The 12,270-nt window shown below is 39.2% G+C and overlaps 1 protein-coding gene across 2 annotated transcripts in view; it reads right to left on the bottom strand.

The window, feature by feature from the left end:
• Positions 1-8,079, bottom strand: part of GTDC1 (glycosyltransferase like domain containing 1) — a 175,667-nt gene extending 167,588 nt beyond the window's left edge. Inside the window, exons 1-3 of one of the 2 annotated variants that reach the window (XM_018078917.2) lie at positions 8,026-8,079; positions 3,128-3,229; positions 1,740-1,820 (exon numbers count right to left, since the gene is read on the bottom strand). The gene's annotated coding sequence lies outside the window, so the exon portion shown is untranslated. Of the gene's footprint in view, positions 1-1,739; positions 1,821-3,127; positions 3,321-8,025 lie in introns of those variants that run through there. The other variant, XM_018078918.2, reaches the window with a different exon arrangement.
• Between the last annotated feature and the right edge of the window lie 4,191 nt (positions 8,080-12,270).

The following is a 12,270-nucleotide window of genomic DNA, read 5'->3' as shown; positions in this document are numbered from 1 at the left end:
TTTGTTAGCACCCACCTATCCTAAGTAACCATTTGGCCGTATAAAAAATGTTCCCAAGTAAAGAGAACTTGTTTGGAACTATCAGAAGCTCTTTCTCCTCTTCTCTACCTTGGACTGACATATCCCCAGCACTGCTTCCAGTACTTCACAGCAGACAGCTGTATTTTGCTTGTGAATTCCCTGGAATTCTTCATTTCTCTACCCCAAACGAAGCTTTCCCCAAAATTAAACTGTTCTTAGACTAATTTTTGGAGAGTATCTGGGAGGCTTCATTTCATATTAAACAGGCTGTGCTTGCCTGTGGCAGCCTTTGTTAGCTCTGTACATTGAGACATTGGGTTTACAGGTGGAAAAGCAAAGTCTCAATTATGGAGAGATTTCAATACTCAAAAATACCTTAAATTTGACTTTCTGAAAAATATATTACCAGCCTTCAAGTCAGTCATTACATGCAGCATTACAGAACAAAAGATCATGTGCTGAGATGCAAATACAGGTTTGAAACAAGACCACAGCTACATTATTTTATTGCAGGGCAAACACCTAACATCAGTCCCTGACATCAGACCGTGCAGGTGCCTCAAGGAGCCACCACAACTACACCTACAAGCAGGGAATGTTCAAAACAGAAAGGGCAAGGAGAGCCTGCAACTGATTCCAGAGCTTCCCAGATGATCCAGGATGCGAATGTAGAGGTGGTGAAAATGTAGTCTGTCACCACATGCAACAAAGCCTTGCAGGAGCAGACAGAGCCCTGACCTTCCTGCAAGCTGCCAGAGTCCCAACTTACAGGACACAAGTGACTGCTGCTGTTGTCAAAGACTTTTAAAGGCTTTGCTAGCAAAGGCCTTTGCTAAAACATTCTTTCTCTCCTTCTTTCTTCACATGCTGTTTGCTGTGGGATAACAGATAAAGCCTCCAACTCAGGCAGTTCCTCAAAGGACTCCGGGGAACACCTGGAGATCTCTCAAGATGCTGGACACTAACAGGGTATGAAACAGCTACACTGCAGTAAAGATCACCTGAAACAAGGTGTCCAAGCTCGGAGGTGCAATTAAGTGTCTCAGAACTACAAACACCACCTAGAAATCCAGAGCCATTTAGTTTGGAATCACACAGGAATTACTAGCGAGGTCACTTAGGAGGTGTCACCCTTACAGAACAGCATCCAGTTCAATGACAGAGAGCACAGACCTCGCTGGCAAATCTCAGGGCTCCCTAAATACTCACCTGTGCATTAAACACCACATACAGTCTAAAACACCAGCAATAAAACCTTCCATAACAGCATCCCACCAACTCTTCCAATTTGTTTTTAGCATAAATGTACAAAGACTTTACATGCTTATATGAAAACTCAGTAAATTAAAGCTGACATGAGCTGCAACACAGCATTTTTTAACTAAGAGGAAGAATCAAACCAGTATTTCTGTACTTCGTTTTCCCACTGTTTAAAATGGTTTCTGTACACCTCTGCTGTGAAATAAGCTGAGCAGCAGTTACCTCACCACAACATTTTTCAAACACTTATCACTACGCATTGTTGATAAAGAAGCTTTCATCTTATAACCACTAAAACTTTTCTTCTCAAAGCAGGATAGCAGCTGAAGTTCAGTCACATAACAGAAGTCTTCAGAGAGGTTTACCAAAAATTAAAGATATTTTATTTCTCAAAGCAAAATAACACATTGCACTTGGAAGATGTTTGCTCTCCATACTGACTAACACCTGTTACATACCTGAAGGGGTTTCTTGAGCAAGCCAAGTCTCCCCAGCAATTCCAGGCTGTAATTACACTGATCAAATCATCCCCACATGCACTAAAAAAATGGAAAGCAAGAAGGAGTGTCTTAATGGATCAACAGCTTCTTCTGATTTCATACAGCACATTAAAAGAATAAACATGGAAAATTCTGGCCATACATTAAGGCAATTCTTACACCCAAACAACTTGATAATATAGCATTGAGTACCAACACAGGTTTTTTTTTCATAAATTATGATCTAAACAGAATACTAGTCAATTCACCAAAAGATATCAAAGATATCCCTTTATTACAAATGATCCAAGTATCCCCCTTGAGGCTATGGCTATCAGAAAGCATTTAGTTGGCTCCCAAGCCAATATTTTTCGGATCTGTTTTATTATGAAACTGTAACACATTTTCAATAACTTTTAGCTTTGCTATACAGAGCAACAAATAATTTCCCAGAACTCCTTTGGAAAATCTGACATGCGAAACGATTCTCTAGTCAACTTGTGTATTATTAAGCTGAAAAAAAAACAAACCATATACTGGATCATTTGATCACTGGAGAAAATGGAAAAGTATTGGGAGCTTCAGGACAGATGGACGAACTTCAGGTCATATAAAACACTACCAAGGCTGTATTTGAAGAAAAATGTGAAAGTTTGTGAAAGCGCCCCGGGTGAAAATACTTTGTGTTGCTAAGAAACATCATCCCTGATGATGGATGAATTAAATTGTCTCAGTTAGCAGAGCCAACTCCAGGCATCCCTCGTTTATTAGTAGAATGTTTTCTTGTACTGGTAATTTATTTCAACAGCTACATACAAATAAAAAGCCCTACCTTGAAATGAAACTGAGAATTTCAAACTTGCATAATTAATGCTAGGAGACAGAATAGAGTTTACATCTTGAACAGAATTTAATAACTAACATTTAAAAATGTAAACTTTGAAAATCGGTATTAATACATCCAGACTATTAAGAACTTATTTCAGGATAAAATGAAGCGTATATTTCTGCAGTGAAATATATTGTTCAACTTCCAACACAACATACAATAATCCAGTGAAGAATAAAACTCTTCAAATATTTCTAAGCACTGAACAACATCGATATTCAGGTAACCACATTTTTAACATCACTGAGAGAGAAGCATATTAATTTGTCATGAATTATTATGATGACACCAACATAAAAATTACACATGAAGGAAATAATGCAAACCACCTGCTTTTCTCATGTGGATTTTGTGTTTCACCCAGTTGTTTTATTCATATCTTACTTACTGCTTCTCCTGTAGAACACATTTGTGAAGTTAGAGCAGTGTTATCTTTCCATTTCTGAAGAGTTTGCTGATGAACTCTCATAGATCATACCTGCTTTGCCAGCCATGCACTGCCTTAATTGAAGTCCCTTCAAAAAGGTATAGGTAGAGCAGAGGACGGCCACCAGCTGCACATTGGGTCAGAGGAGCTCACCTGAAAGGGGAAAGAACAGAGAACACATCTCACCTGGCACAGCCTTCAGAAGAAACAACAGCAAAAGCAAAGCACAGCTAGCAGGGAGCCCCAGTGTGAGCAGGACAGTCCTGAGATCAGGAAGCAGACACCTGACTGCTGCTTGGAGATGAGGGAAAAGGGCAGGGCTTTCTTAATAACCCAGAAAGGAACAGGCAGAATTTTATGCCACCCAGAAACCAACAGGGTTGTTGTGCTGAGAATAAACCAAGGGCAAAGACCCATTTTGCAAGAACACAGCTGGAAAAGGGGAGAATCATTAAAGAAAATAAATTTTCACTTGTCTGATGCCAAGGCTTTGGGGCTTTACTTCCTATTTACTAGAGTGTGTTCTAATGGAGATTTCACATTGGAAGTTCCAAGTTTTAGGCCCAGAGAGTCCAGTTTAAGGAAAAAGGTGGAAAACCCTCTATAAACTGTTCTTCAGATCCCATCACAGCTTCCAAGTCAGAAATTACCACACACAGTAATACACAGGGACAACCACAGAAGTTCTTCTTCCCAAATAACACCACCACAGAGCAGTTACCACTGGAGAGCCCAAGGAGAAGTATTAAACAAGGATACCCATTTGGCTGCACTAGAGGAGATGCATTTCTTATGGGCCTAATAAGGAAGAGCTTTACAATCTGAGCAAAAGCCTTTCAAAATCTCAGAGGACATGTCTTATCTGCACCACTTCTGCTTCTGGAATCCCAGAAATCCTGAAGACAGAAGGCAGATCAGACTGCAGCTTTCCTAGGCACAGATGTTGCAATCACATCTGCCTTAACTGTAAGCCACAGTCCTTGCTACTTTCCAACTCTTGTGCAGCATCTCTTAGTTGCTTTGGTTTGGGAAATGCCAGTGCAGAGGATAAAATCAAGCATTTCTGATCACATCAGGTATAGAAAAACATCAACATAGAAATGCCTGCAGATTATGTTACAAGCAAAAAGCATGAAAGACAAGGGTTTGAAGTAGAGAGACCATTTTCTTACCCTCCTCCCTTGTCTACATGATTCACAAAATAACACTTCAAATATTGAGATCTGATTGATCAAAGATTTTTTTTTAAAGTGTTGATCTGCAGCCATGAAGAATAACCATTTGTGTATGGATCACACACAGAAGTATAATTAAAGGTGAGTTTTACACATCACTCCAACAAACTGAACCACCACCAACCCATGGGTGCTGATCCATGTAAATGTTCTCCAAGCTTTTCTTCTTTTAACTCATTAAAAAATCCCCTCCCTTAACACCTATACCTACAAGATGTTGGATTTAATTTGTCCAATTTTGTGCGAGACAGACACAGACAGAAAGAACCGAGACCAGCAATGGTCCCAAAGGCTATGAAGGGATCAGAGCACAATCCACCCATTCTGCTCCAAAGGTCAGGTCTGCAACAAGGTCCAGGTTGCAGGACTCTGAAAACAATAAGCTTCTTCTTCTTGACATTTTCACTGTAGGATTATTTAATGTTTTATTTATCACTTGGATGATATACAAAATAGTTGTGGAGGTTGGCAGTTACCTTGGAAGGACTGTGAGTATTCTGGGAAGCAGAGTTCTACTGAAAAAAGTGGGACTAAATGATTAACAGAACTGAAACCAGAGTTTTAATACTGAACTTCTAATACTGATTTTTCAAAAATTAAAAATAATTCGAATTTTTTATTATAATAATAATAGGAGCATTGTATACAAAAGATGGTAAGATTCATTCTGTCCATCACTGACTAAGGTTGTATATGATGTTTAGGTCTCAATACAGAAACAGGAAACAAAAGCTCTGAAGAAAAACCGAGCAATCTGGGGGAGTTAAACAGGCTTGGTGAGTACAAAAAAAAAGATGAGTAGAGAAAGAGGGCGCAGGCTTCAAAATAGGTTACAAGCAATTACAAGACTCATGTCCCACTACTGCAATATCCACAGCAGAACAAAAAAAAAAAAAAGAACCAACTCAAGAAGCTTAACGGGTTAGAAAAAAAAAATTAGAATAGTATTAGAGGAAATATGCTACCTCCAGGGATAGTTAAACAAGGGATTAGGTTATGGAGGGGTTACACAAATCTTCACTGATTGTTTTTAAGACCTGGTTAGAGGAAAATGTCAGAAATGGCCTATACATATCTATCTTTACACTGAGCTGTATGCTCACACATACAGTACAGGGCCTCAGTGCAGAGCGATGACCTCCAGAGATCCACGTTTTCTTTGCTAAACTTAAAGGCTGCACGAGTTTAGGCTCCTGCCAGGAGACTCAGCAGGTGACCTGACTGCTCCTTAGAGCTCCAAGCAGGCTTTTGATATCTCTCTTTTCTAAATAGCCAAGGCAGGCTGTGATTGACAATCTTCCCTCACATCAAGCATGCTACCTTAAACAAGAAGGACTCTGAATGATTCACCAGGGAAATAAAGTCAAAGTACAGAGAAGGAAATGGCAACTGATCCTGGGAATCCCATCCTGAGAAGGAAATCACAACTGCCCAACTGGGCAAGGATGTGCACATCCCATTAGTACCTAGAGCTACAGGTAGTTATATTTTCTTTTCTAGCACCTACAATAAATAAGCCTTAATAAAAAGCAGTATTTAACAAAGTACTTAGAGAAACAGGGAGGGAAGGTTTGACGTTTCTGAGCTTATTTTCACAGTAGTATGAAAGGAAATGAGGTAGAGTCAGAGCTAATTCTCCTTATATAATTTCACACGGAATGATTAGTTCTGCCCCAACAGTAACAGCTTTCCAGAGGGTCCTACTTGTCTCCAAGATTGCATACAGATGCTCTAAGTGTAGCTTCCCTATTCTCCACTGACAACCAACTTAAAAGGCCAATATAATATTCATTTTCCTACAGAATGAAATTCAGTGTGAATAGTAAAATAATGTCAGAGCTACCATGAAACTGCACTTGCATGTTGGGGGCTGCGGCTTTTAAAAGTTTAACTGTGAAATGGATTCACAGAGAGGCACATGCAAAGCCTCCTGGAGCTTTAGGTGTGTCCCCTGGTCACCAGAGATGTCCAAGAGCAGCACAAGCTATGGCTGGACAACAAGAGGGCAAAGGCACAGAGGAGGAGCATTTGTGTCACATGCCCTGTTGGATTTTTTCCCTTTAGAAGGCAGGTTTCAATCATTCCTGTGTTAATGCTCCCCCTCTCTTAAGCCTGATTAGGAAAGACATTCCACATGCTGAAGGTGGTGGAATTCCTAAGTCACCTGGGTCGCTTCTGGGTGAAATACCAATTACTGGTAATTCACTGGAACAAGGCCTACAAAAAAAAGAAAGCCCTAAAAGACACCCCTCAGCCCAATAGTGAACATATCACATGGATAATCCTAAAACTCTTTGCAAAAACTTGTAATAGGTATTAGTACTTTTATAAAGCACTGCAGTGCTTTGTGTGTTTAATCCTTGAATAGACACTAGTAGAAAAGCCATATTCAATTCCAAAATTGCTACTGCAAATTCCAGCTCAGCTACTACTATTCCTTTAAAAACATACAAGTTTGTAAAGGATATACACAAATATACATAATAGTAAATTTAACTATCAATGAAGAACTTAAATCACACCCCAAAACAGCATGCAAAATAATATTATAAGAACTTTAAATGTGTATATCTTGCAGTTTTTAGCACAACCATTTGTTTTACAAAAGACCTACAGATTAAATACAAAGCACACTATTAGTTATAGGCACAAGAACGACCAATTTTTTATGCCTTGCCAGAAATAATGACTAATTAGGCCAGCACCACCCTGCAGTCATTTCCATAAATCTTACCTTTATGTTTAAATCACAACAAAAAGAAAACTGACTTCACAACAACAAGAGCATATTTCTCATTAAAGTTTTCTTAAAGCAAGATCAGGACAAGAAATTATTCTCTGAAGTCAACATAACAATGTTACTGCTTATCCGGAGAACTTCAACTCAAACCAAACACAAAGTTACACTCAGAAATTTGCTGCATTAAACTGCAATCCAGTAGTCAGACAAGGTAATTGGGAAAACTTTTAACTGGGAAAATCACAAAACACGGAATTTCACAGAATCCTGATGGATTTCTTCCTTTACAAAGTCATCTCACAGCTTATTCCTTGCGTAAACCTTGAAAAGAAATGGAATATAAAAGACGCAATATGTTCAACTACTTGTTGAATTTTTGTTTTCTGGCATATTTGTATGTAAAGTAAATATCAAAGCAGAAAGATATGTAGGAAATACGATGCTGAGCATCAGATGAAACGAGAAGCTGTACTTCAATTAAGATTTTAGTTTTAAAATTCTGGTGCTTCTGAGAAATCACTTGTTTAATTATACGCACCAGGCAAGATATTTATAAAAACACCTTATTTTCACTATGCAACAGGGACTTTATTTCTATATTATTTACAAAGGTGTCACCCAGTAAATAAAATAAACCCCAATAAAACAGAATCAAGATCTATACAGTCAAATACTCCATAATAATGTAATTCATGCAAGGCTTTGAGGTTGTTTTTCCCTCTCCAAACCAATCTGGTTGGAAAGATGAGGAAAAAGAGAGATATTTTTCCAAGAGCTGGTCTAGAAACAGTGTGCTTGCTCTTCTTTCTCCCAAATATTCTGCCACTACAGTCACACACCATCACTGCTCTGGTTAATCATCCATTCTGAGTTTCCAGCATTCCCAAACATTTACTCTTGCACGCACAAGGGTTTGATACTCTCAAAGGGCTTCCATACAATGGCTTTACAACACTTCTGTTTCTACTACGAACATTTTATTAGGCTTTCGGAGGATGAACCAAAATTCTTGAGAGAAATAACTCATGGCAACAGCGAGGTCTCCATCCTTCATTCCAACACGCTTGACCACTGAATCCTGCCAGGGTGAGTAATGCCCAACATGGGACATGGATTCCATCCCAGAGAAGAAATAAAGCAGTGCATCATATTAAATCTGCGTCCAATTACTCAGGCGTGAACTTGAGGGGTGTGTTTTTCCCTCAATGACAGCTTCTAAAAACGACTGTGAAAGCAATCTTGCACTTTGGATGGCATTTCATTCATCAAGACCACGATCACCACAAGTTTTCTGCTGCCAGAGGCATGGCCAAAGTAACCTTTTTAAGAACCACTGTTGTAGCTCCAAGAAGAAAACATTCCCACGGTATTTATGGCAATATCATACTTGTCCCATTGAGCATCACTAACACGGACAACCTGCTGCACAAACAGGCATCTGACTGCTCAAAAATAAGCTTGGAACAAAACTGGAAAATAGCACGTGAAGCCACACTGTTGTAGAGTTACAATACAGATGTTTTCAGATGCAAAACTGGTTAAATTCCCCTTTTTTCGGTCACACTGACATTAATTTTTCCACCGATTTTCCATAACAATTCAGCAAAACTACAACACTTCAGCAAAATTAAGTTATGAAGAATGTATTTAATCCAGTTGCATCTGAAGTGCCAAGAAGAAAACTTCTGCTAATCAGATACACATTAAATTTTTCATGTTTGATTACATGTAAACCTACACACACACAAATATCCAAACTGAAGTTGCTTATACAGCACTAACTTGGGATTTGTGTGTCTCAACTGTTTGTGTTCTTTGTTTCAACCCTAAAAAAACAATTATTCAAGGGGCAAAAAAACCAAACCACACTCAGTGCCTGTTTACCTCCAACTTCTGCATTTCATCATTAATGTTACACAGTTCATTGTTAATTTTAGACATTCCTCCAGTTCTCATTCGGACATCAAAGAGCTGCACATACCCAAAATACCAGCAATCTGAAATCCTGACTTCCCTACTTACTAAATAAATGACTAAAAGTCATTTATAACTTTAAAAGATCTTTGATTTCTTGCCTACAGGAAATACTGCCAATCAAAAATAAAACAGATATATATATATACACACACGCTCCCATATAGCCATATAGGTGGGGTCCAGTTTTGGGATAATAGACTGTTGGGAGACGTGGTTTTCAGATTTATATTTCATACTTTGTCTGGTGCTTCACACGTTTATTTTTACTTTCACATCTGACGTGCAGCAATATGGCCAGCGAAGGTGCACGTTTAAGACACCCTTTGATATAAATCCATGGAGAAGTGAAATTCACACTGGGATTCGTGTCCTTCCAGCACTCAGGCACTGCTTCCCCACTGCTAACTGCACCACTTAGGGATGGCTGGGGGCAGGGGGAGGCTGCCTCTCCACAGCCCCCTGTTAACAATTCTGCCACCAAAGATTAACATGATTTTCCTGCTTTACAAACTTAGCAGAGTGCATTTCTCACTTACAAATGGGGGGGAAAAAAACATGATAGCCATTTTTTTTTCCATGGAATCCTAACAGCCTGGCACATGTATTTCGAGTTTGTTCTTCAATTTTGCAATTCTTTGGATTAGAAGTAATAGTAAATTATACAAGTAATCCCAGACAATGAGATACTTGCTCTGTTCAAGTGAGCAAATCATTTGCCTTTGTTTTTCTACTACTCCCACTACACAGCAGCTCATGTCTCAAGCAGTGGCACAGAGAGGCCCTAAAACAGAAGAGTCAACATTAAGGTCCTGTTATTTATACCAGTATCATAGAACAGAATTATTAAATACTTTGGGTAGGAAGGAACCTTAAACACCATCTAGTTCCAAACCCCTGCCATGGGCAGGCCACCTTCCACTAGCCCAGGTTGCTCCAAGTCCCATCCAGCCTGGTCTTGAATACTCACAACAACTAAACACTTATATCACTAAAAGCCAAACCTCAAAATATATTTTCAGCATGTTTCCTTACACCAGAACACAATCCTGTTCGCACAGGAACATATATATGTTTCTTCTGAGCACACAGTTTAAGGATTCAATTCTTATGGGAAAAGCAGTTAACTCAGTTATTTAACCAGGGAACATCTCAACTCTTTGGACAAGACTTCATCTTTGCAGCTGGAAGAGCTAACACAAGACAACATTTCACATCAAATGCAAAAAGCTCAACACCTGCAGGAGAAATGCCTTATCCCAATGGCTCGACTATCCAGAACAGTTTTGGATAAACATATTCTCATCTTGTGAAGCCAAACAATGAGATGCATATATATTTTATTTATTTTCTACAAGTTAGAATCCAGATCTAACAAGTCAGATTACAAACAGTAAGGAATCTGAATACAGCAAATGTTTCTAAAACTACTGGCCCCTCCTGACATCAGGAAGTGCCTGGGGGCAATCACAGCTTCCAACAGCCATTCAGGTTTTGCCCAAAAAGTTTATTCCAGGAGTCCTGAGTGAAGGAAAGTACACTGGTAACATACTGTTTTGACAACAGAATGTATGTACACTCTCACCAGTGCAGGACATTGGTCAGAGACCACAAACCTTCACTGCTCTGATCAAAACAGAAACTAGCAGAGTCCACCCTGCAGGCTGGGTCAGAGGCCTACAGTGCCCAAGTCATGTGGCTCTGAGCTATGGGCTCAAAGCACTTTGCAGTCACAGGGTGTAGAAAACATTTATAAAAAGCTAAGCCAGGAACTTTTTGTTTTCATATTCTCAAATTTTATTGAGCAGAAATGTTTGAGGATAGTTTATTGCTTCTACCGGCCACTCTAAAATGGGCCTCCAGCCAACTAGGTCTTTAAAATATGTCTATATCTTACTTTTAAAACAACATTAAGGAAGTTGTATAAGTTTTACATTGGAGTCTGAGTGACTTAGCAGCAAAAGGGACACATTTCAGCTGTAACACAGGCATGACTTCTGCAACAGCACCTGCTGCACTTGGTACTGATCCTAAGGCAGGAGAGAGACACACAAGAGTTAATTAACAGGCATTTAACTCGTGGCAAATCCCAGAAGGCTGAAATTCAGGTGTAACAGTATTGCTGCATGAGAATTCAAACTGTGCATTTACCAGCTGAGGGAGGAATTTGGTGCTCTATTTGTAAAGTACCAACACCTGGAGCTGAACAGAGCTTGCTTCCTAGTTTCTACCATCACCATCAATCAACTGGGAAACTGATCCAAAAGTTTGTAAACAACACGTGTTTACAAGATGTATTTGTATACTCTTACATTTGTAAACACCACAGTGTTTACAAATATAGTGAGGATGACCCACGCTTTTTTACACGTGGCAGGCACATAGATACAAAAAGAGCCAGCACTGATTTAAAATCCTGCCTGCCCTTAATTGATTTGTGTAACCTGGATTCACGCACTTAAACTGATTTTAGTACACCTGGACTTCCAAGAAGAGGGAGAAAAAAGATGAAGTGAGAAGAATACACTCTACATTAGGCCTTGAAAGCTTCAATTAAAATTCAATACTGTGCTTTGTATAGAGGTTCTTAACATGAAAACCCTGTCATGGTTAAGATTTAAGGTTAACCAGGTTAATAGAGTCCAATAAAATAGCTCTATTGAATTATGCCAAAGCATTGTCATAAGGCACACTAAAACCTGCTGCTCGACTTTACCTGTCTATTGGCTAAACTGAATCACAGTAATGTGCACCCACTTCTCATCAGCCAGAAAACCCTCCCATAAACTAAGCTTCAAACTCTTTCTCCACTTCTTAAAAATAAAAAAAAAAAAGTAATAAAGTTCATGTATTTGCACCTTAAAGGGTTTCTCTCCTCCAGTCTGCTGCTCTAGCCACTGCAGTCATGTGTTAAAACCTGCCAAGTCCCACTCATCCCAGACACACTTCCCTAAACTTCGGATATGCTTTGCAAACTACATTTAAGCAACTCCTCAGCTGCAAAGCAGTATGTCCCACGGCACTTTTAGCCTAAAATAATACAACCAAAATCTACGTATTTTTTAAAACTTAAGCGTTCTTAATGTTTCTCGGTTTTCCTTCTATAAAGCACGATGCTACGCCAAAACTAAGGCACATTTTCCCAGGTAGTTTCACCAGCAGAACTGTTTGCATACACTAACATTCTGACGCTTGGAGCTGCAAAAACCTTAAAGCAGTTTCATTCCATTTAACTGCTTTAAAAA

Source organism: Manacus vitellinus, unplaced genomic scaffold, assembly GCF_001715985.3.
Source record: "Manacus vitellinus isolate BGI_N305 unplaced genomic scaffold, ASM171598v3 scaffold_43_pilon, whole genome shotgun sequence".
Lineage (NCBI taxonomy): Eukaryota > Metazoa > Chordata > Aves > Passeriformes > Pipridae > Manacus > Manacus vitellinus.
Note: the sequence above shows the minus strand (reverse complement) of the source record. Positions and strands in the feature narration are given on the sequence as shown.